The following is a 25,888-nucleotide window of genomic DNA, read 5'->3' on the forward strand; positions in this document are numbered from 1 at the left end:
TCCTGCACTTGCCACCAGCTGGCCCTTATTATTTAACTTGTATTTTACTAATCACTTTGTACTGCACTTTCCTCTCTCCCTTTCCCCCTTGCACTTTTCCCGTCCCCCCTACCCATGCACTTGCGCGATCTGAATGACACCTGGCCTTGTAGGATCGTTTGTCTGTCTCCCCTTGTTCCCCCCTCCCTGCTTCGTCGCGCCTTGAAACACTTCTGTATAGGCGCGTTACAAATGCCATATCATATAACCTTTCTTTGCCAGGGAGACTACATCGGTTTGCAGTGGAATCCCCGTGTTGGCAGAGGGGCGTTGCCTGAGGATTTCAGCCAGAAGCCCCTCTGCGGCTGCTCGACCTCGGGTTGCGGGAGGCCCAGGTACTCCGCCAGGCCAGCAAGATGTTCGTGGAAGGCCCTGGCTGAGGATGGCGTGCCCGTATCCTCCTCCTCGTGCGTATCGTGCGGATCTGGAGGACCCAGTTACACTCACCTGGTCTCCGTGGGGGCGTTGGGGCGCGGTTGGAGCCCTCCCAGGACCTGGCTCGCGTAGATCAGCTCTCTCCCCCAGCCACGGCGTTATCGAGGACCCAGGATACTGGTTCTGCTCCCGAGAGAGGATGAGAGACGGTGAAAATGGTGTGGCAACATCGGGATTCCCCCTCAACCCTTTTGTGCCAGAAGGTTGTGAGCAAGAGTTTGCCCATGCAGGCTCACCTGTTTTGATTGAAAGATGAGCTCTCCGTCCTGCTTTCTTCCAGCAGGGGCGCAGTAGATGGACCCAGTTGCGTCACTGGTCCTTGGCGTGAAGGCCCAGACCGGCTGTGACCATCCCGTCTTGAAGTTAAGTTTTTTAACTATGATTATTGTTCGTATCGATTGTGTTAATCTTCCTCCATGATTATTGTCTGTAACCCTATATTGTCCTTTCTCTCTCCCTTAGGTATGATTATGACCCAGGAACGTGTGATGACAAAGTCTACTCCGGAGGAGTTAACTGAGCTAAGTGGCCTCTACCAGAAGCTCGCTGCTTAGAGTATGAAAGTCTATGCACGTGCTAACCTTGTGGTTCCTTTCCCTTTGCAGGTGCAGCTGATCAGTGCTTGATGGGCGATTTCCGAACTCCTACAGGCGACCAGAGATGAAGATCCTCGAGGATGCTGCGTCGTAAGAAGATCCTGTGTTGATGGAAGTTCGGGACTGGTAAGGTTGCCGGGCGGCACCCTCGAGGGGCTGCAGATCCAGGTAACGTATGCGCGTCGCTGCAGAAGGGGAAGCGATAGCAGCGCTTCCAGCAATGGTGTGGCTGGCTCAGGTAAGATGCGCGCATAGCTGCAGAAGTGAAGGGGTGGCAGTGCTTCCAGCGATGGCGTGGCTAACTAAAGGTAAGATGCTGGAGGGTTCCGGAGTCTGAGGATACACATGCTGAAACAGGTAAGGTCTTCTGAACGGCGGTAAGCGTTACGCTGCTCTAGCAGACTAACGCGAAGCACCAGCATGTGGTTGGGGGCCGGCTTATATAGCCTGGCCCCAGCCACTCCCTTCAAGCCCCACCCTGAGGCCCCACCTTGCCACCACTCCTGCTTTCTGCACATGCCCCGCCCTGTTCAGATGCACGTGCCTTCAACAGTGTGTGCAAAGCGCACTTTATAATGAGCTTGGTGCCAAATGCGCCAAGACTGGGACCATTAGGACCCTGCGGGATGTGAAGTAACTGGGCCATGACAGATCCTGTGGAGGAGGAGTAAATGGCACCGGAGGCTGGGGTGCAGGGACCGCAGCCAGAGACTGAGGAGGCGGCGGAGGTTGCAGAGTTGGCTGTGGAGCCGGCTGCACCGGGGCTAGATGGAGGAGTCTGGTGCCGCTAGCATGGCAGGGATGACTTCCCTGATGGAGTCTTTGATGATAACCCCCATCTGAGGAGACCTCATGAGGCCGAGGAACTTCTCGAGGAGCACCTGCTCACTGGCCAAAGAGGTGACAGGGAGTGCAAACAGGGTAGCCGTGCGCTGCAGGAGCCGCTGCATACCCTGTCCATATGGACGCAAAGGAAAGCTGCCCTGCACAAATGAGGGGTAGACTGTAGGCCACGTACCTGTTTGAGGCCAGTCCCACCTTGACACTCGTTCTTCGCCGAATTCCTGAAATGGCATCGGACGGGTGCCTCTTTCTGGCACGGAGGCCATTTTGTCGACATGGTGCTCAGCCTGCTGGGCACAGCCTCGTCCAAGACTCTTGCATGTGGATCACGAGGCCTACCCTGCTCCTTGGGCCTCAGCCCGGTAGGTGTCACACCCTCAGCCCGCGGGTTGATAGAGCTGCGTTTAGGCGCCCCCCCCTCGGACGTATTGCCGGTATTCCTCGGACGAAATGGCGGTATTAGGGCGTAGACCCTCGGTAAAAGGGTGTAGACCCGGTAAAAGAACCTTCCGGTCCCTCAACAGGGTGCCCAGGAGGATCCGAGGATCCCTTAACCAGAAGGCCGGTAGCTATAACAGCTTTGGTGCAAGTGCCGGTAGAAGGACCTGGCCGGCCCTTCTGTGCGGGAGAGTCCCTGGGAAGGAGTCTCCCTTGCGGGGTGTGCTGGAAAATACCGGCCCTACCTTGGGCCTGGTTCAATGCTTCACAAAGTTCTTGAGATCCTCTGGAGGTGACTTCTGGAAGAGCTCCCTCAACCTCACTAGTCTGTTCTTCAGCACCTTCGGGGACAGCGAGTCACACGCCGAACATGATCGCCAACCTTGGTCTGGGCCACTGTAACGTAGGCAGAGGGCGTGGGGGTCTGAAGCTGGGAAGAGCACTTTGCAGGATGGACTATTGCTGAACCCTGTAGAAGTCGACATGCGCCGGGGAGAAGCTTGACGCCTGAGGACCGAGTACCTGAATGATAGATAAGACAAAGAAAAAGTATCCACACGTGGAATTACATGGCCGAAGCCAAACCCAGGAGTACTTGTGAATACGGCCCGTTCCCGTCGATGCGGAAAAGGGGACTGAGTTGTGGCGCCGGAGGGCGGCGTCAGAGCAGTGCATGCTCCCTGGGCCGCACCTCTAAATTTAAAGGGGAAGAAGGATTTTTCTGGTGAAAAAGGTTTTGTCTCCCGTCCCTTGGAAGGGACACCCATACAGTATGGAAGAAAGGGGACAGGACGTAAGAGTAAAGGCCTTTATCCAATTGTTTCTGCAGACATCATTAGAGATTCCGGTTCAGCAGCACCTACAGCGCCACCGAGACCTTTCATATGCACTAGCACTATGCTTGCCTCAAATGAGGGCCTGCACACCTTCTCCGCTCCCTCCTCCACCCACCACTGCCAACTGTCACATTCCCACCACAACGCTCTCACCCCCCCCCCCCCCCCCCCCGTCTGCTTACTCGACCTCTCCACCTACTCCTCGAGGAGACTCGAGAACATTTCCTAGCCCCAATCAAATAGGCACATGTCTGACTCAATCTGTCAGAAATACATGGAGGACTTGCAGGCACTGTCCAACTCTTAAGCTTGAACTCCAGGTCAGGACAATTTACCAGGCAAGATATTCAATTGTCATTCATCCATGTCTGAGCCACCCTCGCTACACACTGGACGCCTCCACATCCTCTGCTGCGGCCACCACCCTTATGCCTATGCACAACTTCCATCAGGCAAATACTGATGCAGACCCTATGAGACTCCACACACCATAGAGCTCCACTGACTTATACCATAAGGCACAGCAATTTCCCATGTTACCCAACAATCCTGCCGCTTTCATGAAACATTTGAACACAGTGATTGCTTGTTATGATCCCACCAATGGGGACATTAAACGACTCATACACGCTGTGCTCAAAGACACTAAACAAATAAATTATGGACAAACTGCAACGGCCGGACACGCTGGCGGAAGGGAGGGCTATTATTGCTAATATTACTGCAGTAACCGCCCTCAAAGAGAAATATTCTGTCAAAGCGGACTGATCAAAGATCGCCACCTGCAAACAAAACCAGTTTTAATCTCCCTCCGACTACCTGTCTAGTTTGACTGTTTAACTAAATGCTCCGGTATTGCAAACACCTGCATTAGTTTCTCATTTTGTGAATGGTCTCCTTCCCGAAATTTCAAACAATATACAGAATGTGCAAATTGATGGCAGGGTGAATCTATTGAAAAAGCACTGCAACCAGCACAACATTTCTATGACAAACTCACACGGCATGAGAAGAAGAGTCCACAGCTAACCCTGTTACAACCGTGCAATAGTGGTAGGCTCGAAGGGGGCAGATAGCTAGTTTATACAAATCCTAGCTGATGCAGGTCACACATTGATTGCAAGGTAATTTTGTGGTGATTCAATTTAATCATAAATTCAGATATATATATATATATATATATGATACATTACTCACCGTAATCGTATTTCTGATGCTTGTATCTGCTTAGATTCACATGCTGTGCATAGGCCGACATCTAGTGGAAGCTGCGGAGTATTACAGTTTGTTTTTCGAAAATCGAAAAAGGGCGTCGACACAGGGCGTGCCAGTAATACTATCCCTAGTGTGACGTCCACTGTACCCATGATCCCTCACGCGTCTAGGATCCCCAGATTGTGTTTTTCCTGACATGAGGTAGCATGAGGAGTAGCGTGAGTACAGATAGTCCAAGCAGATAGACAGAAAGGTAAGACTACAAGCAACCATGCGCCTTCTCTCGGAGGGGAGGAAGGGTGGGTCGCATGTGAATCTAAGCAGATACAAGCATCAGAAATACGATTACGGTGAGTAATGTATCCCTTCTGAGGCTTGTGGAATCTGCTTAGATCACATGCTGTGCATAGATTAGCGAGCAGTACCAGAAGAAGGAGGTGGGATGTGAGAAGGGTCATGAGCAAACAGGTGTCTTAGAACCGCTTGTCCCACTTGTGTCTCTGTCTTGGAATGAGTGTCAATGCAGTAATGCTGAGTAAAAGTGTGAATAGAGCTCCAAGTAGCTGCTTTGCAAATGGTGTCGAGGGGAACATTTGCAATGAAAGCCAGAGTGGCCCCAATGCCTCTAGTAGAGTGGGCCCTTGGTGTAAACGGCAGAGTCTTTTTAGAAAGAGTAACACAGCTGTATACAGTTGATAATCCACTTAGAGATAGCGCCCTTAGAGACGCGATCCCCCTCTCTGCCTGTAGCTACGGAGACAAACAGTTGATCTGTTTTCCTTAGAGGTCTGGTTTTATTTACATAGTATAAGACCGCCCTACGCACATCTAGGGTGTGTAGTTTCACCTCAGCCGAGCTTTGTGGGTTTTGGAAGAAAGCCGGAAGCTCGATGGACTGGTTTACATGGAACTTGGATATGAATTTTGGTGAGAACCTAGGGTGTGTGCGTAAAACCAGTTTGTCCTTGTGGATAGTAAAGAAAGGATCTTGCACTGACAGAGCCTGAATTTCACTGACCCTTCTTATGGAGGTAATGGCTACTAAGAAGGCCGTTTTATAAATCAGGTGTTTGAGACTACTTTTATGCATGGGTTCGAAGGGGGGCCCCATGAGCTTAGCTAGCACCACGTTGAGGTCCCATCCTGGCGGTGGGTTCGAAATAGGAGGGTGAAGTCTCTTTACTCCTTCCATGAAGGCTTTAACCACTGGTACTTTCCACCACGAGACCCTGTTATGGGATGTGGTGTAAGCCGAGAGGGCTGCCAGGTGTACTTTCAGAGAGTTAAAAACCAACCCTGCATCCAGCAGGTGGAGCATGTATGTTACAACGTTGGAAGGAGTGCAATCAACCGGGTTGATTTGTTTATTCTGGCACCAGATAACGAATCTTTTCCACTTGTCAAAGTAACAGTGTCTTGTATTTGGTTTCCTGGACTCTTTTAGAATGTCCATACACCTCTGTGGTAATTTGAGATGTCCAAACTCTATGACTTCAGGAGCCATGCTGCTAGGTTCATAGAGTTGGGTTCCTGATGCAGTGTTTGACCTTGTTGCTGGGACAGAAGGTTGTACCAGGCTGGGAGTCTGATGGGCTCGCACACCGCCATCCTGCGTAGGTGTGGAAACCATGGTTGTCTCGCCCACATGGGAGCAACTAGGATGAGCGTCATTGATTCCTTGTTCATCTTGTACACCACCTTCCTGATGAGGAGTTGGTGGAAAAGCGTACGCAAACATCCCTGACCAGTTCATCCACAGGGCATTCCCCTGGGAGTCCGTTTGGGGGAACCTGGATGCAAATCCTGGGCATTGTTTGTTTTCGCTTGTGGCGAATAGGTCTATAGTGGGGAAACCCCACTGAGAGAAGAGATCTTCTACTACGTCTCTGTGAAGGACCCATTCGTGTTCTTCTGGGAGGGGGTCTCTGCTTAGAGCATCCGCTAGGGAATTGAGCTCCCCTGGAACATGTTGCGATGACAGGAAGATGTTCCGTCTGAGTGCCCATATCCATATTTTCTGGGCAAGCTTGGACAGATTTGGCGAACGAGTCCCTCCTTGCTTGTTCAGATAGAACATGGCTGTCGTGCTGTCCGTCCTGATCTGCACCGACAAGTTCAGTAGATGGGGCTCGAACGCCTGCAGCGCTCGGAATACTGCCAGAAGCTCTAGCAGATTGATGTGGTTCTTGGCTACTGAGTGAGACCAGAGACCCTGAGCTGTGTGGTGGAGATGGTGAGCTCCCCACCCAGTCAGGCATGCATCTGTAGTAACCACTGCCTGTACTTCGGGATCGTAAAAGGGTTTCCCCTTTGCGATATTCTCTCTTGTCCACCAGTGTAGGCTCTGTACGAGTGTTGGCGAAACGACCACTAGATCGTCCCACTGACCACTTGCCTGAGACCACTGTTTCGCCAACCATTCCTGCATGGGACGCATGCGCAGACGCGCGTGGGGGACCAGGTAAATGCATGACGCCATCATGCCCAGTAACCGCATAGCTTTGCGTACTGTTATCTGTTGACCTGACTGATAATGCGGAATTTGCAGAAGTATATTCCGAATTCTTTCTTCCGAAGGGAAGGTCAATTCTCTCCGAGTATCTCTCGTTGATAGAGAAGCCTAATTCGTGGAGGAGGTTGATAGTCCTCTGAATGTTTGATCTGCAGATTCCTGGGGTTTCCCCCGTTATGAGCCAGTCGTCTAGATAAGGGTACACTGGGATTGCCTCCCTGCGTAGGTGTGCAGCTGCCACCGCCAGTACCTTGGTGAATACCCTTGGTGCTGAAGCTATCCCGAAGGGCAGTACCTTGAATTGGTAGTGGCGACTGTCCACCTTGAAGCGCAAGTATTTTCTGTGCGCCAGGAGCATAGAAATATGAAAATAGGCATCTTTCATATCCAAGGTTGCCATGTAATCCCCCTTTTTTAGGAGTGGGATTACCTCTTGTAGCGTGGTCATACGGAATTTTTGGGGCTTGACATACTTGTTGGCAGGCCGTAAGTCCAATACTGGGCGCATTGTTAAATCTTTCTTTGGCACAAGGAAGTAAGTTCAATAGATACCCTTGTTTACCTGGTGTCCTGGGACGAGTTCTATCACGTCCTTTAGGAGCAGATTGTAGATTTCCTCGAGGAGGATCTTTTGATGTTCTAAAGAGTGGACTTTTTGTCTTGGAGGGTGGTTTCGGGGACGTTGCAGTAGTTCTATACAGTACCCCTTGGATACCGTCGACAGCACCCATCTGTCGGATGTTATCCCTTCCCATGCCTGGGTGAAGCTGGATATTCGTCCCCCTACTGGGGTTGCATGGGAAGGGACCCTGAAATGAGCGTCACTGCTTTGGTGGAGGCGTGCCGCCTCCTTTACTGGGGCTGCCTCTGCCTCTACCACGTCCTCTTCTACTAGCCCTACCATACCCCTGGGTAGACTGTTGTGAGTTGGTGTTCCACTGTGTACCCTGGGTGTGGGAATAGCTATTTCCTCTATTGGAATTTTGGCCGCGGGGGCGACGAAAATTGCCGTTCCCTCTTTGGTTAGGTGGTTTTGTAGTTAACTGGCCAAGGGATTTGAGGGTGTCGAATTCCTCCTTAGCGTTTTTTAGTGCGTCCTCGACTGCCTTTCCAAACAGGAGATCACTTTCCACTGGTTTGTCTAAGAGTGCAGCTTGTGTTTCTGCTCTGAATCCCGACTGCCTCAACCAAGCATGTCTTTTGATGACAGTCCCCTCTGCTATAATTCTACCCGCATTGTCTGCGGCGTCTAAAGTTGCTTTTAAAATGCAGCCTGAGACGTTTCTTCCCTCTGCACAAATGCGAGATAGCTGGCTCTTAAGGGGTTCGGGAGCGGAATTTATTAGTGCTGCCACTGATGGCAGTTGTAGCTGGCCAACAGTGTGGTGGAATTCGCGATTCTGGTTTGGTAGGCTGCCGTGGAAGCTACTTTTCTACCAAAACCATAGAGTTTCTTACTTTCCTTGTCGGGGGGAGCCTCCGAGGAAGATAATGGGGTTCCAGCTCTCTTGCGGGTGTTAGTTACGACTAGAGAGTCTGGCTTAAGTTGGCCTCTAATATATAGAGGGTCCGACTGGGCTGCTTTAAACAGCTTCTCTACTCTCGTGTTTACAGGTCTTGTCAGGTTTGGGTTGACAAGGGATGGTGCTATTCTGCGTTGAATAGATTTCAGGATGGGAATGGTCTGGGCTACTGTCTTCCTTTCCCCTATTAGTTCCTCCGCGAAGTCCCTCTCTTCTTGGACACCTTGTGTGTCTATGTGGAAGTGGTTAGCTGCCCGAGAGAGCAGTTCATTCAGGAGGGGCTGATTATCTATTGGGGAATCAGACACTGGGGCTTCCCTTTCGACTGGTGAGTCCATTCTGAAAATATCTGGGCTATTTTCTGGCTCATCCTCGTCTTCGTCCTCCCCGTAATAATCTGACACTGCGAGATCTTCTGGTGTCTCAAAATCCTGGCCCTCTATAAGGGAAGAGTCTCCTTGGCCTGTAGGGAAAAGGCAAGACTAGGGTTGGACCTCGAAGGGGTCTGAAGCCTTTACTGGTGTCTCGACCCGGGGCCTTTTATTTGAAGGGATAGGGTCCCTTGAACCTGAGGGAGAAGATTCCTGAGGGTTTAAAGCTAGTAGTTGGTCAGGGTGTCTTTTGAAGAAATTTGCTAAGGAGGACATCCTTGACATTACTCTGTCAATGTCCTCGCATGACCAGAGTTTTGAGCTTGGGGTGACCTTGCTGGAACTCTCTATGGATTGTCCCTGAGAAGACTTGGACGGGGAAGTCAGTTCTATAGTTGTGGGGTTTTGCAAGGGTTGTTTCCTTTGTTGCTTACCCCCTTCCCCGTGGGTGGAAGTGTGTTTACCCTTTCCCTTATCTTTCGACGCCTGGCGTCGAGGATCGGAGGTGGAATCCCTGTGTTTCGAACTAGGCTTCGAAACTGGGCCCTCCAAGAGATGGAAGCCGTGTTCGTCTCCGGACGAGTGATCTTCCGTGATGTTAATGGGCGAGGCACTATGTGCAAGTGTGGAGGCTTGCCTGACGTCGTGCGGCGACCTCGACCACCCAGAGGACGTCCTTTCGGACCGCTCCTTCTGTGCCTCTTTCCGAGGTTTCGACGACGTCGAATCTCGGGTGGGTTTTTTGTGTTTAGCGTGTGTATGTGTAACGCTCTTGTCGCCGGGGGACTTCCCCATAGTCGCCGGGACGGACGACCTTCCGAGGCCGGGGACGTGCGTTAAGCTGTCTTTCGACGCCTTGGTGCCCTCGCTGTCCGAAAGTCCGGCGTCGCTGCCGTCGCTGAAGGTACCCTCCGCCTCCATAGCTGCTAGCTTGGCGTGGTGGGCCCAACGCTTGGTGGAGCGGTCCTTAAGAGTTTTTGTCTTAAACCTGCTACAGGCCCTGCAACCCGCCTCGGGGTGGTCTCTGGGCAGGCAAAGGTTGCACGTAGCGTGCTTATCTACCCAAGGGTATTTCTTATTACACTTGGGGCAAAACTGAAAGGGCGTACCCTCCATACGCGCCTGTGGGCAGCGGGCAAGTGTGTGTAGGTAAGAAGGTGTCTATAACCGAGTGTGGAAGTGTACCACCCCCCACTCTCCCTACTTGTAGGGCCGAGGCCAGCGGCCCAGGCCCGAGCCGAGGCGGAAGCCTCAAGGCCCAATCCGTCGGGTTTCGACGTTGATCTCCTCCCCGGTTCGGCGTCGAGATGCTGGTCGACGTAAGGGTGACAAAATGGGGCAAATTAGAATTAGTTTTAAGTGTAAATATGGCAAAGCCAGGGAACTCCGATGAAGTGCTTCCGACCAGAATGGCGGAAAAAAACAATCTGGGGATCCTAGACGCGTGAGGGATCATGGGTACAGTGGACGTCACACTAGGGATAGTATTACTGGCACGCCCTGTGTCGACGCCCTTTTTCGATTTTCGAAAAACAAACTGTAATACTCCGCAGCTTCCACTAGATGTCGGCCTATGCACAGCATGTGATCTAAGCAGATTCCACAAGCCTCAGAAATATATATATATATATATGCTGTAGGTTCGTACAGAAAGGAAAAGACAATTGTTGAACCTTTAAAAAAAACACATTTAAGGCAACATTGGGCCTACAGAAGACATTTGCAAACTGTTTTAAACATCACAATTCAGTGAGTGAGGGTTAGTAGTACAAGTATATGGTGCGAAATTCAATACTACTTGTGAACTAGTAGTATATTATGCTTGTTGACACATGATAATGTTTCTGGTTCGGGGTGGAGGCAACCTTCACTTGTGTTCAATTGTTCGCAGGTGAAGGGTCCGAACTGTCATCAGGAAGTAGTTCAAAAAGAAGGGTGAGCGCCTAAAGGGACAGATGACACATGAGTGGGGGTGACCTGACATACAAATTAATCTGTATAGAGTCGGCGTGCTAAAAGCCTTGGTAATGTCAGCGGTTGAACTTGAAATTATTTTGGTGGCTGCGCTGGTTTCTGGCAGGGCATGTGTAGCTATAGTCTACAAGAAGGGGTAACAGTGAGTTACCTAGGTAATGTGGTGATTCATAACTCAAAATAATAACAGAAAACAAAGGCATACCCTCCGAGAACGGTATGGCAGGATCAATTTGCCAGAGGGTTCGCGGGTGCACGAGTTAATTGCCGTGGTTGCAGGGACCAGAAATGGTTGGCAGTTGGCTGTTCATGGTTGTTGAAATGGGTGTAAGTGTTGCAGGTAAGTATTTAATAAACTTACTTTTAATGACTGGAGAGATTTGTGCTTGAATACACTAGATGAGGATGGGTGCCTGTGATCTTACGGCAAGAGGAATATTTAATAATTCTTGGGACTGGGCACGAGAAAGCAACTAACCGTGAAGGTGCCTAACCTGATTGAAACAGATTAATGCGACGAATCAAGTGGTCTATTAGTTAACCGGCGGGAATTATTACAAGAAAGAGTTAAAGTGCACTGTGGACAGCGTACACTCGTGAAAAATGAGCGTTTTCGCGCGGTGGTGGTGTGGCTGGCAGCCAGAGCTTTAAACACTCCGTGCTCTTACCTCAGTAGCGTAATGTCTTTCAACACGAGCTGTGCGATTAGAGAAAGAGCTGCGACTCTGCTCGGTAAAGAAGCAGAGTCATGGATAGCGCACATGCGTAGTTCCGAATCGGTTGAACTACACACATGCGTGGTCGGATCTATCTGGAGACGCTATTTTTGGAGCAGTGCACGCATGCGTGGATCAGCGGCATCAATTCCTAATGGGGGTGCTACAAAGAGGGGCAAATGGGCATGAGAGCACAAAGCAAAAAATATTGGTTTCACTAAAGTGTGTGCTTGAAAGGGTCCAGAGGCCACATTGAACAAAAAGAATGGCTATTGGATATATACAGAAAAAGCCAAAGCGGTGTACTTATCGAATATCAACCTGAAGTATTCAAAAAATGAGGGGCAAGTGAGCATGAGACCACAAAGCAAGAATTTTGGTTACACTGCTGTGTGTGCTTAAATGTGTCCGGAGGCAACATAAATCAAATGACTATTGGTTACATACAGAAAAAATCAAAACAGTGCATTTGTCAAATATTAACCTAAAGTACGTTATATGCAAAATACAGAATCAATAATATAAGTATGCAGCATATTATCTGTTCGGTTCACCGGGCCTCGAATAATGTTTAGAAATGGCAAAGGTTAATTCAAGATGCATAGATGAACAGGTTCTAAAGAAGGGAAGTTGGCTGGTGGCATATCGATGACTCATGGATGTCTCAAAAATCTTGTAAATGACAGAGGTTAATTCAAGATGTATAGAAGGCATATGGCAATTCATGAATGTCTTAGGTCGTTGCCAGTCAATACAGGGGTGGTATTGCGGCTACAGGACTGGTTAAGTGATATATCAAAACCGCATGTACTTGGTGCCATTTGTAAAACCTCTAAATAAAAGCATTTATGAATACATGTTTGTTGTAACATCGTAACTATAGAAGAAACAATTTAAAAAGTCGCAAGTAGTCAAAGAACTTTTGTATCTTTATAGTAAAAGAAATAAAAGCAGGTTTTTAGTGGATTAACTGAAAGGGAAGTTGGAGTGTTATTTGAAAAAGATGTTCCATTTGATAGCCACATTTAGACCTTGGTTCACTGAGTTAATGCAGTAAATCCATCGTTGCTGCAGTTTGCGAAGTGATAGGTCTCTATCGCCTCCTCTGAATGGTTTTCTGGATGTTTGAAGAACGAACCAAAATATATCGTTGAGTGTGTTTTTTCTCTTTGAAATGTGCCACCATTGGCTTGTCTGGGTTGTTTTTTATGCATGAACGATGTTCACAGATTCGTTGTCGTATTTCTCTTTTGCTTTTTCCGATGTACAGTAGTTTGCACGGGCATTGGATTGCATATACTGTCCATTTGCTTTTGCAATTGGTGAATGTGTTGAAATTCCAGATTTTGCCATTCAATTCAATGGATTTCATATCTTTCGTCAGACAACATATTGAACAGGAGCCACATTTGTGGTGGCCTAGGACGGGAGGTAGATTCCACAAAGTATTTTGTTGTTCAGGTGGTTTGGTGGTTTCAATGTAGGTATTGACTAGACGGTCTCTCAAATTCCTACTACGTTGGAATGCAAAGCGTGGTTTGGTAGGTTTGAATGTTTCTGTGTGGAGAATGTTCCACTGACGTAGGATGCTTTTCTTGATTGGATTACTCAAGGGAGAGAAGGTGGTCACACAGGTAATTTTATCTTTGTAGACTTCCCGTGGAGTGCGTGAGAGGCACGATTCTCTTCTGCTGTTTTTTGCTCTTTTCCTGGCTTGACAGATGATATGGCTAGGATATCCTCTTTCTTTGATTCTTGAGAGGTCTTTACTGGTTGTGTCGTAGTCTTCACGTGTACTACAGTTACGCCTAAGGCGTAAGAACTGGCCAAAAAGTAGATTTTCTTTCAGTGCTGCCGGATGAAAACTATGGAACTCCAGGAGGGTATTTTTTGCTGTAGGTTTACGATATAGAGTGGTAGCCAAAGTGGTGTTAGACGTTTTGTAAATGGTTAGATCTAGGAACGGGATTGAGAATTTGTCTGACTGTATGGTAAACTTGATGCAAGTGTCTTGATTGTTGAGCCATTTGAAGAATTCTTGTAGTTCCATTTCGTTGCCTTTCCATGTCATGAGTACATCGTCAATGTAACGGATACAAATACCTATCTATTTTTTGAAAGGGTTATCGTAGATGGATCTGGCTTCAAGAGTCCATAAAGAGATTGGGGCAAATGTAGCTCCCATTGAGGTACCATGACATTGTTGATAAAAAGATTTTTTGAAAATTAAATAATTTTCCGTAAGGGCAATCCTAATGCATTCCAGAAGAAAAGCAGTTGATGGTTCTAGTTTGGTTCTTTTGTCAAGATATGTGGCAAGGACATTGATGCATTCGCGTTGGGGGATGCTCGTGTACAGGGATTCCACATCGAGGGTAACCGATCGTTTTGGCCAATGGAGAGGGTCTCTAATTTCTTGATGGTTGACGTTGTGTCCTGGACATATGACCGCATCTGGCCTATCAATGGTCGTAGAAAGAAATCGATATAGTTTCTCTTTGTCATCAATCCAACCTTCTTGCCATGCGTGGCACATCAAGCTTCTATTTCAGTCAGGAGACGGATTGTGGGATCTATGGGTATCTGGCGGTAGAACTTGATGTTATTCAGGTGTTTTTGGACTTCTGCGTCATAGAGGTCTTTTGCCCACAGGACGATACCTCTGCCTTTATCGGCTGGTTTAATCAGGAAGTGGTGGTTGTTTTCGAGGTTGTTCAAAGCCAGGCGTTCGTTTTTGGTCCAATTGTACGGATATCTGATATTTCTATCAAAAAGTTGGTTAATTTCTAGGAGAATGCGATTCTCGTATGCAAGGATTCCAGGGCACACCATGTGGGATTGAAAAGAATGTTGTTGGTTTGAGGTAGATGCTCCTGAATTTGTAGAGCTAGAATCGCTATTTGAGCCGCTACTATTTGAACTGTTAGAGAAAGTGACAAACTTTTTCTGTGGTCGTCGTGGATTACGTTTGTTTTGTTGGATATTTTGGTTGGCTTGGTTGTAGAAGCCTGGTATGAGGTACGGATATGTTGTTTCCTCTTTGTAATTTTTTATGTCGTTTTGTAGTTTCCAGAGTTTTTTTTCGAATTTTTTAATTTCTTCTTCAATCTTTTCTAGATGATTTTTTATGTTGGGGATGATGTTATCAGTTTTGATTTTTTCTTCAAGGACCCGAAGTTCTTCTTTCTGGCTCTTAGTTTCTTCTTCTGCGGTCTCTATGACCAGAATGACCCAGTCTCGAGAGCACTCATTACCCACTCCACTCGCGTGTCATCTGTCCCTTTAGGCGCTCACCCTTCTTTTTGAACTACGTCCTGATGACAGTTCGGACCCTTCTCCTACAAACAATTCAACACAAGTGAAGGTTGACTCCACCCTGAACCAGAAACATTATCATGTGTCGACAAGCATAATATACTACTAGTTCACAAGTAGTATTGAATTTCGCACCATATACTTGTACTACTAACCCTCACTCACTGAACTGTGATGTTTAAAACAGTTTGCAAATGTCTTCTGTAAGCCCAATGTGGCCTTAAATGTGAGTTTTTAAAGGTTGAACAATTGTCTTTTCCTTTCTGTACGAACCTACAGCTTTTATATATGTCTGAATTCATGATTAAATTGAATCACCACAAAATTACCTTGCAATCAATGAGTGACCTGCATCAGCTAGGATTTGTATAAACTAGCTATCTGCCCCCTTCGAGCCTACCACTATTGCACGGTTGTAACAGGGGTAGCTGTTGACTCTTCTCACTACGTTATAGTGCCTTCTTGAGTCAGGCTCCCCTTCAACAAAAAAGAAGGCTTCACATAGCCCCACCTTTCCTTTGTTTAAACTCACACGGCAGAAACAATATGGGGCTACCCGCCTCAGGGCTTTGCAAATACAGCATGCTCAACAAAAGAATGCCTCTAGGGGCAGGGGACGTCTGGATACCTCATGCCAGACCTATGCCCAACAGAATCCTCAACTACCTTTTCACCAGGGACACCAGCCACAACAGATTTTTGCACACCCAATTCTGCCTGCCCAGCCTCTGCCAGGGCAACCTTTCAGCAGATATTGTAAGCAGACAGGCCATCTCATTCAGCAATGTCCTACAAAACCTTCCAGACCACAGCAAAATGGTGTCACTACTCCTCTCAATTATTTAATTCCTCCAAACAGTTCCAATGGCTACCGTACACCCACACCATTTAACCCCCCCCTCCCATCTACGCCTTCTCCCAAAGGGGGCTACCAGGACATACAGATCTCGTATGGTCCACAATGCCATTGCCAGAGGGAGCCTGCTGTGCTGTCTGCTGCTTTGCTACCATTGGATCAGTCTAGTTCCTACCTCAAATGTGACATCCAAGGGAAGGGAGTTAACTGTTTGACACTTGTGCCAGGCACTCAACGCTGCGAGGGGCTGAATTTCCAAATGTGGACGTCTCAAAGGAAATTGTCAATGCTGTTGGCATATCCGGCACCACTATCCCACACCCGGTATCCAAGGAATCGTCCGTTTCTACTGGTCCCATCACTGAACACCATACATTTCTGCTAAGCCCTTGCTCACCTGCTAATCTGTTAGGTATTGATCTGCTATGCAAGATGCATTGCACCATTTATTGTTCTCCCGATGGTATTCATGTAGAGATTCCACAAGCTACGCAAGCTGAAAGTTTGTTTATCCTACAACAGCCCACCCACCCGGAGCCTCCTACAGAGCCTCCTTCACTACTCGCACAAGCTACACTGGTACAACACCTTATTGACTCCGTGCCGCTCTGGGCAGCGCATGCCAATGGGGTAGGTCACATTCTCTCTGCTAAACCTGCTTGCATCACTCTCAATCCAGAGGTGCCGCTCCCATGTGTGCACCAGTACAGTAGATCCCCTTGAGCAGCAGAGGAAGGTATCAAGTCTCATTTCTTCCCTCATTGGTCAGGGCATCCTCTACTAAACCAAGAGCCTTTGCAATACTCCAGTGCTCCCAAATGAGAAAAAGGGGACAGGCAAATTCAGTTTTGCTCACTATTTATGAGCACTTAAGGTGGCAATGCCTTCAAATCAGGTGGTCCTGGACCCTCTGACCATTCTCTCCTGTATCTCTCCCCACACCCAATTATTCTTTTGCATTGATCTTGCCTCTGCCTTCTTCACTGTCCCCATCCACCACGACTCTCAGTACCTCTTTGCATTCACATACAAGGTACGTCGGCTCACCTACAGGTCTCTTCCAATGGGCTTTATCGACTCCCATCTCTCTTCTCCCAGATTCTGCAGGAAGGCCTCCAGGATGTCACCTTTCCAGGGTGCTCTACTATGATTGAATACACAGATAACCTAATGTTCGCATTACCGTCCTTTCAGGTCTCCCTCACAGACTCAGAAGTGCTCCTCACTGCCCTGGCAGCAAAAGGTCACAAAGAAAACAAAGCTAAATTGCAGCCAGGGGCCTTGCCCCCTCTCGAGTGTCCTGCATTGTACAATGACCAATGTACACCACTAAAAAAGACAGCCACACACATTTTTAGGAATGAGCAATTTTTGTCGCCCCTGGATCCTTGATTATGCCTGCATAGTTGCACCTATGCAGAAGATGTTACATGACTCCCAGCCTGACAAGCGCACATGGTCCTCCGACGCTTCCACAGCCTTCGCCAAGATCAAGACTGCCTGCTCCATTGCGCCCACCCTCGCCCTTCCTGACTACTCCAAGTAATTCACCCTGTTCTTTGATGAGAAAGGGGTATGCCTTACGCGTGCTCACACAGAAGCACGGGGACCTACAACGCCCTGTAGCCTATTTTAGCTCTCAGCTAGACACTTTAGCCTCTGCCTTTCCCAAATGTCTCATAGGGGTAAATGCTGCTGCAAAAGCGGACAACATCACCCTAGCACATCACATATACGTAGCAGTACCACACTCAGGGGTAAAACGCAACACCCACCTGCTGCACGTCGCACCAAATATGAAAAAAACTGTTCCTCTCTACTACCAACATCACTCATCCGATGCACCCCAATCAACCGTGCCTCCCTCCTGCCTACACCAGATGGTCACGCGCACGACTGCCCTGCAGCGGTTGACATGGTATCATCACCACGAACAGACCCCCAAGTATACCCCCCCTCCCCAATGCAGACCTAATTTTCTTTGTTGATGCATCTTGTCTTACGAGATTCAACAGGGAGTATACAGGCAGAGTTTGTCGTCTGCAACTCCTTTGAAGTATTAAGAGCTTTTCAGCTCCCATCAGCACAAGTTGCTGAACTCATTGCCCTCCCTTGGGATTGCACAATCACCAAACCACGTACAACCACTATATACACTGATTCATGTTACAGAGGTTACCTCAGTGCACAAGGTACTACCAATCTTTAAGCAACTTATGTTAGACCCTGCTTAATGCAATTCTACCTACTGAGTTGGCTTTTGAGAAGTGGAAAGCACACACTACTTTGACAGCACCTCACAGGGTAATGTGCTGGCTGGCGGCTATGTGAGAAATGCGGCCCTCCATGGCCCTCAGGCTCCTGATTATGTGCTGCTGTTTCTCCTATGATTGGTGACCCCCTTAGGATCTCTTTCCATCCTGGAGGGCCTCCAAGATGCAGCCCCCCCAGGCCGAGTAAGGGGGCTGGGAAAAGCATGAATGAGTTTGTTGATCCGGTCGCCTGTGGCTTGATAACATGGGCCAAGTGGTGGCCGCACTAGGTCTCCTGCCATATCTGGCACGTGTTGCGCTCACTGTGTCCCATTCAAGCAAGGGAAAGATGACCTTGGAGGTCCAGAGCTATTGGTCCCCCCCCCCATCCCTCCAAGTTTCCCTTCTTTGCTCAGAAATTCTGCACTTACTGTCCAACCTGGCTCACGTTTAACCCTGGAAAGCCTGTGAAAACCATTCCAAGGGCACATGAAGTCCCTTATGGCCCCTTCGTGACTATCCAACAGTATTTCATTACCTTACCCAAGTTGGCCTCCTTTGAGTACGTCCTAGTCATAATTTATACCTGTTCTGGGTGGACTGAAGGCTAACCCTGCAAATTTTCTGATTCCATTACAATGGCCAAGTGCTGAAGGAATTCATCACACGTTTTGTCCAGCCAGTATGAAATAAACTGAGACACTCATTTCACTGGACATTTGCGGTGCCTTGGGGATCCTCCAGCACCTTAATTGGAGTTTCACCCACAATCCTTAGGGGCAGTGGACCGTTGAAACTTTGACGTGAAGCTCTGCCATGAAACAGGCCTAAATGGACACAAGAAACTCTGTAAACAGAGTACATGGACTCTTCCCCCACCAGATACTCAGGGGGAGGCACTTGCGTATGCCAGTTACTCCGCCACCTTCCCCTAGGCTCTTTGACTTACAAATGAATGATCTTGTGTCAAGGTACAAAAAACTAAAACTTGTTGTCAGTTCTCACTCCAGCAATTTCAAGAAGCTCTGCCCCGACCACCTGAAATGCCGTGCCACAGTCTCCTTCCTGGGAGATTGGGTTGCCTTCAGTTGCAGCAGCGAAAATCGGCCCTGCATCTTCGCTGGAAGGGTCCTTTCCAGAGCCTGACAACCCATAAGCAGTTTGCTGTAGAGGAAATTACCCCTGGGTTAAAGCCAGACAGTGTGTGAAAGCAGCACCGCCACTAGATGAAAAACAGCAAGAGGTCCAGGACAAAGCCAACCCGTCATCCGTCATCACCAAAGACACAGCAAAGTAGCAATCTGCAGGGGTACAGGAGAAGGAGACCCCTCTTCAGCTGGCCATTGGAGTCCCAGCAGCCAAAACTCCGGTGACACTGCATCCAGCACTCCTCGACGACAAAGTTCTGCTACCTGTACCAAGGTACAATTTGTGGAGTACAGCCACCATCTCACCTGACATCAGCAGGCAAACCATCGCTCTCAAAAGTTTGTCACCAAGCAGCCACACTAATGCTGCGCACCTGGAGTGTAGGTGCATATTCTTTCTCCAGCCAAAGGGGTTTTTGGAGGCCAGCTGAGTGCCCAGCGCTGCAGCAGATTTCTTCCAGCTCTATGCATCTGTCATCTTCATCCTGGCAGGGAGCATGAACTTTTGCATCATCGTCTCTCGTGTCTATCGGGTCCTGTAACAACTGACACTCTGGAACTTTTGGGCATAAAGCCCCAATCTGCGTAGGGTTGGACTGCTAAAGCTAGGAATAGTGCTGCAACTGCATAGGTAATTGTTAAGTATTTTGCACCATGTTGCGGATCATTACCATGGTATTTGTTCTGCCTCACTGTACATCCAGCTTACTACACCAAACACCAACACAGTTCTCAACTTCTCTTCTCTTGGTCCTACGCGAACCTAATGAATGCTCCCACACTCTTATGTATTTGCCAGTGGGGATGGCGATTCCCTTCAACCCTGTCCCGTTCAATCTTGCTGAATGGTGTTATGACATTCTTATCAATGACTTTTCTTGTCCCAATATGACCCATCCTTCTACTCCCAGCTATGCCAATACTTTACCACCCAAGATACCGACCGCATTTGTTCGACACGCTCTGAACAGCGATAGGCATGCTGCCTTCAATGGGTATCACACCAGCAACCTATGTCCTTAACAGAAGTGCAACTACCACCACCTAGAACAACAGCTGCCAGTAAGATAGGACAATTTCATAGTAATAGCGCCAACATAGCATTCTACGCCCACAGAGGGTTATATTTCCTTTGTGAGTCTAGAGCCTACCAATGGCTACCAGCTAACTGGATTGGTCAGTGCACCATTGGGTTGACTCGCCCAGCAATCTGCCACGTGTCCCTTTTTCCAGAGGCTCACTACACAAACCCCGGTTCAGACACAAAGCCTGGACCTTGTTCAAAGGCCTTGTAGGGTTCCTGATCCGGAGCATTGGCACTATAACCAACAGGGCTGATCTGCTTGCCCTTTCACTCCTTCTCAAACAGGAAGCCAATAACACTGCCAAAGGAATACAGATACTTAAAAGAAAACAAGTTGCACTCAGAATAGAATGGCGCTCGATTATTTACTAGCGGCCCAAGGGGGTACCTGTACAATTATAGTACAAGAATGCCACACCTGGGTACCCAATAACTCTTGCCAGGTTGAGCATGTCATAAAACACCTGGAAATGGTTGGTACCACCGTACACAGTATAACCAATGGCTGTGCCGGCTCACTGTCATCTTGGATTCAAAACACTTGGTTCACTGGGCTCTTCCAATCTACATGGTATTTTAATCATTTTTGTTATAATTGCCACCCTTGCAATGCCTTCTGTCATGCTGTGCTAGGCAGGTGTCTCACTTGCCCACCAAGGCCAGAGTGCTGCCACTTGAAATAGACGTCTCAAATTACAAAGGACGCCTCAAATGATGCCTCCAGTGAACAGGAAATGATAGATAAGTTTGGTCAAATGTCCAACACCTGTTGGGCGCGAATTTTTGAATTAGGACCTTTTACACCCACAATCTCTCTTCAAAAAATATCCTTTCAGTAGCAGTCCCTGTGCCTCTCCACCCTGTGACTGCCTTGTGAGTCATTGGGGTGCTTCTTTGTCACAGTACTGGTACAGGGATCTTCGCCTAGGCAACTCATTCTTCTTCGTCCTAGTACTTTCTAGGGGAATGGTAGGGTCACTACAAGTTATGAACGTCTTAGGGAAGTAGTTGTTCTTAGGGTTGTAGGAAGGTGTTGAGTCCTCATGCAAAGCAGCTACCCCTAGTAAAAAGGGGACGACATGCACTAATTTGCAATAGTTCCCAATGACAAGCTGATGGCAGCAGCTACATTTTGACTGTTTTTGGATCATTTTTGATGTGCACATGTGCGTTTACTGCGTATGGCTACTGCATGTGGCTCGTGCCCTAAAATTGCTCTGCCAAACATTTTTCACTTGATCTTTGGCCATATTGTAGTTTAGCCTTCTTCCTACCCTCTCAGGTCAGGAAAGTTTTTTTTAAAAGTCATGCACTCGTCAGGCAAAGCTGCTGCTTTCAGGGGCTAGTGAGCCTTTGTGTGTGTGGCCCCGGAAGGGGGATGGGCCAGTCTAGTCCTAATACACATCTTTGGTGCCAGAAAGTCTGCTTATGGGGCAAATGTGAAACCAGTAGTAGTCCCTGATTGGACAATTACTGACATTTTGCATGGTGCAATTCCTGATCATCGGTGGGCGTGGACTTGCTTCCAGCTCAAATTTCATTTAAAAGGAGGACCTCTGCAGCGATTCATCAGATCTATGTTGGAGGCAAGAATACCTCAAAGAGCAGACCGCAGAAGATCCAAAGAGGAATCCTGAAGTGGCCCTGCATCCCTTCCAGTGTCCGGCATGGAGAAGTCATGCTGCTCTGCCTGATCTCCGAAAACCTTGAGCGGTGCTTCAGCTCTTGGACTAGTGAGATCTTAAGAGGACCCAGCCCTTTTAACACTTCGGAAGTGTCCCTGGTCTGCCCGGTTTCCTCACCAGAAGCGTTGCAGTTCGGCGAGTCAGGAACTTTGGTGGTTGCCAGCCTGTTCCACAAGTCACCACCTCCATGAAATCCAGCTTCTTATCTTCAAGGGAACCTGTCCTGGAGCAGCTGCTGTGACCGTGACTGGAAGGATGCCTCAGTGTGTTACGCTCACCTGGTTCCACAGGGACGCCACCCAGCAGTTGGGACTCAGGTATCCTTCTCTGCGGTTCCCAGTTGTGACCAGCGGGAGGGTTCTGCCTGGAATACAGGTGGGCAATGTTCAAGACTGGGCAATTTGGGTAAACAGTCCCCCACCATCCCGTATACCCACGGCCTCAATGGACCTCGCCTCACCTTGTTTTTAATGCAGGTGTGTTCTCTGTCCTGCCTTCTTGGCAGGGGCGGGTTGTGCTTGGTGGGCGTTTGCGATCGAGTTACTTCACTGATGCCGGCCCGCTTTGAGTCTTTCAGGTAGGTCTTATATTATGGTCCTTGCATGCCTTTTTGGTTTAACTAATGTCTTTTCTCTTCCTTAGGTGCACGGAAGTCCAATATGTGGCATAGACAGAAGTGGGTCTCGCCGGTAAGTAATGGTGTTTTTAGAGCGCCTTGATGCAGCGAGTAGGTGCTAAGCGCAGCGCTATGATGCCTTGCCTCTTGCTAACCTGTTGTCTTGTCTTCCCACAGGTTGCGGTGCTCACCCGGTGCATGGAATTCCTGAGGCGATGCTGGTCGAGGAGCGGCTTGGGAGGTAAGCTTTTCGGCACCGTTCATTAAATTGTAAAAATGTCTAATGCCTTGTTTGTTCCTTTTTTGCAGATCTGTCGGTTCGGGAGGAGCGCTGGTTCCAGGATGCTGATCTCAAGAGCCATGGACAGCTAACGATGAAATAACAGGTAAGCTGCTGCTCCTAACAATGTCCTTTTTCTCCTTAACAGATGCTGTTCTTCCGAGGTTCGCGGGTGCAGCTGAACACGGTGAGCGTCACGTTGCAGAATTGCAAAGTAACGCGAAGCGAGTTATCCCAGTCGGGTGTGTTTTAAATAGCTTCAAGAAAGTAGTCCCGGTAAAATAGTTCCTATGGTACCACACCCAAAAATACTATATCGCATAGCTTGGTTCCAAGGAGCCAAGCTATGTGGATGCCTCCATGTTGATTGACACTGAAATAAAGTAGTTCCCAATACAAGTCCTTTATCAAGTATGAGCCTGGCGCCAAAGGCGACAGGACTGGCCCCAAGAAGGCTTAGGCCAAGGATGACTGGTTTTAGTGGAGACCCTTCCTGGCCCATGGGCTTGCCAGGGGGTCTTCTGGATGGGGGTCATGACACAGTGCCTGAAAATGGTGACCATCGTTGGAACTCGTCCTCCATTGTTGGATCCTGCATTCTGTACCGACAGGGGTTGCATCTGTTCCCGATCAGAAGAATCCTCGAACCTGCAACTACTGGGCACCCCTCACTGAAACAAACCAAGGAAGATCAAGCCCCCAGAGAGCCCCAGGTGGTCCACAAAGACATCTGTGAAAATCAGAGTTTGGGGAGGGTGGGGGATGGGTGATGTGATAGGGGGAGAGGAGGGTCTGCAAGTCCCTTTGTCTCCAGTCTTCCCCTTAACTTTAGTTGTTAGACCTGGGTCAGGTTCCCTGCCCCTATGTTAGTCTTGGGACTGGAAGAAAGGAGAGATCTTCCAGGGCTTCTGGTTCACTGTTGTAGAACTTTAAGAGTTTGAAAGTAACCACCACCACAAGCCCACTGCATCCTTTTAACAAGAAAGACTGACTTTTGGGCACAAGGCCCTCTTCTTATGGGTTGGACTTAGGATATTGAACTTGTGATGGATTCCTGCATCTACAATTGTTAACTGCTCTGCTTCATAAGTTATGTGCTGAAGTCTATTAAGTTAATTTAATGGTGCTTGTATATATTTTTATTATAGAGTACTGTGAGATAGTACTACCTGCTAGTTTCCTTGATCAGTGTGTTAAGGCCTTAAATAGATAGTTATAACAGACTGTATACATTGAATTAGTGTGCTATTCCGTGTGGAATCATTGAGGGTGCCTGACCCCACTCACTCTCCCGAGACTAAACCCTCACTGCTCTCTATTGCTACCTTGATTGGCTTTCGGTACAAAACTCAGAGCTCCCGGTTAACCATAACTACAGTGGTCTCCTAAAATCTCCACCAGACCAGATTCTAGAAATATCTTAAATTACTCCTAGGTGATGCAAGGGCTAAATATGGAGAAAACTAAATGAGAACCGAATGTGAACATGTTTTTACCATTAGGTCTTAAGTTGTGGGGATTGGCGGCCCAGCTTCCTGTACAGTTGAAAATATGAAGCTGAAGCTAGCCTCTTCTCTGGAAGCAATCCACCTGATTTTGAACCCCTGTAATTACAATAAAACAGCCTCAAAGTCCCCTCTATTGCCTGTGGGAATCCAATGCAAGTCAGGAACAGAACTCGACTCAAGATGAACTGCAGCAAAGAGCCTGGTGAAGTTCTGGACTTGCTGCTCATGTCAAGAGCAGCCTGGGCAACGTGCAGGGAAGGATTTGGGGAGCACTGGGTCCCAATAGCTTAGAGGGGAAGTAACTGTTCTCCATGGGCTGTAGACATGTCTGACCTGCTGATGGCTGCTTCGGGACCTGGAGCGATGAAGCATGCAGGTGAGCAAACGAGACTGGGGTGACCAGGGTGGTGTCTGGATTAAGCTAAAGCAAGGAGATGACCTGCAGTGCAAGACTAGAGGACAGCATCACTGTCATTCTGTGAGCTGACCTATTGTTCCAGATTGCTCCCCTCAACCACTGAGTGTAACGTTGCTTCAGGGTGACCACCAACAAGGTGTAAGTGGTGCAACTGATAAAGTGTTGGAGGACTGCGCACTGCTGGCAATTTTCTCATGCAGGCACTGTAAATATACACAATATACATGCGACACCTAGGACATACTCTGAAAGACTAACTGTTTTGGGCAGGCAGACTGGGCTGGTGACAACTTTTTGAATGATGCTGGCTGTTATGAAATTCTTTCTTTAGCACCTTTCCCTCCATAGATTCCTAAGGGACCTCCAGTATGTTTGCTTGTTTTTGAAGCAGTCCTGACTGTCAGTAAAGCCTTCTGCTTTACTTCCCCCTTGCCTATCTCTTAGAATTCTTGTATTTTTACAACTGCATACACCACCTTACAGTGAAGAGCCATTGGAATATTTGGTTTCTCTATAATCTTTACAACTTTTTACCAAATAGCTTTTTGGTTACTTTGACAATGTGCCCAAGACATGTTGGTGACAGCTCTGATTTGTACCGTTGATATTTTTCTCATGCACTTTTTAATTTATGGTGTGTGCGTACTACAGGTGGCTAGCACCCTAAAACGGCTGTTCCACGAGATTTTTGCTTGTTCTTTTCACCATCTTCTCCTTTGACCTTCCTGCCTTCTCAAATAAGGAAATGCCATATAATATATATACATGGTGTTAAGATAGATTTCTAGAATCTGACCTGGTGCACAGATTTTAGGAGGCCACCCTAGTTATAGTGAACAGGGGATCTTGAAAAGGCTAGCAGAAATTTGTCAGGAAGGCAACTTATACTATATGCTAGTGACCACCAAAGTTCTGGCTGCAAACGCAGAACCGGGATGGTTCTAGCAAGGCAGTACACGAGGTGGTCCTGGGACACTTCCGAAGGCTCAGGAAACACGCTCAGGAAAAAGGGTTTCGCGCTCAAACATTGGTGTATGAGCACGATATAAATAAAATATATCAGGGCGGCTGGATCCTTAAGAACGTGTCGAGACTGATTGGTCCCAACAGCCAGTGGTTGAAGTACTGCACAGGGCCTTTGCAGGTCAAGTAGTCCACCAGGGCTTCACTGTGCTAAACGAAAAAGGGATGACGGGCCTCTTCTAGAGTCTGCTACGGTTCTTCTGTC

The 25,888-nt window shown here is 48.2% G+C and overlaps 1 protein-coding gene across 2 annotated transcripts in view; it reads right to left on the minus strand.

Annotated features, from left to right (window-relative positions):
- CLTC (clathrin heavy chain) overlaps positions 1 to 25,888 on the minus strand; it is a 1,506,669-nt gene that overhangs the window by 608,558 nt on the left and 872,223 nt on the right. The window lies entirely within an intron of this gene.

Source organism: Ambystoma mexicanum, chromosome 9, assembly GCF_040938575.1.
Source record: "Ambystoma mexicanum isolate Mex_15411 chromosome 9, UKY_AmexF1_1, whole genome shotgun sequence".
Lineage (NCBI taxonomy): Eukaryota > Metazoa > Chordata > Amphibia > Caudata > Ambystomatidae > Ambystoma > Ambystoma mexicanum.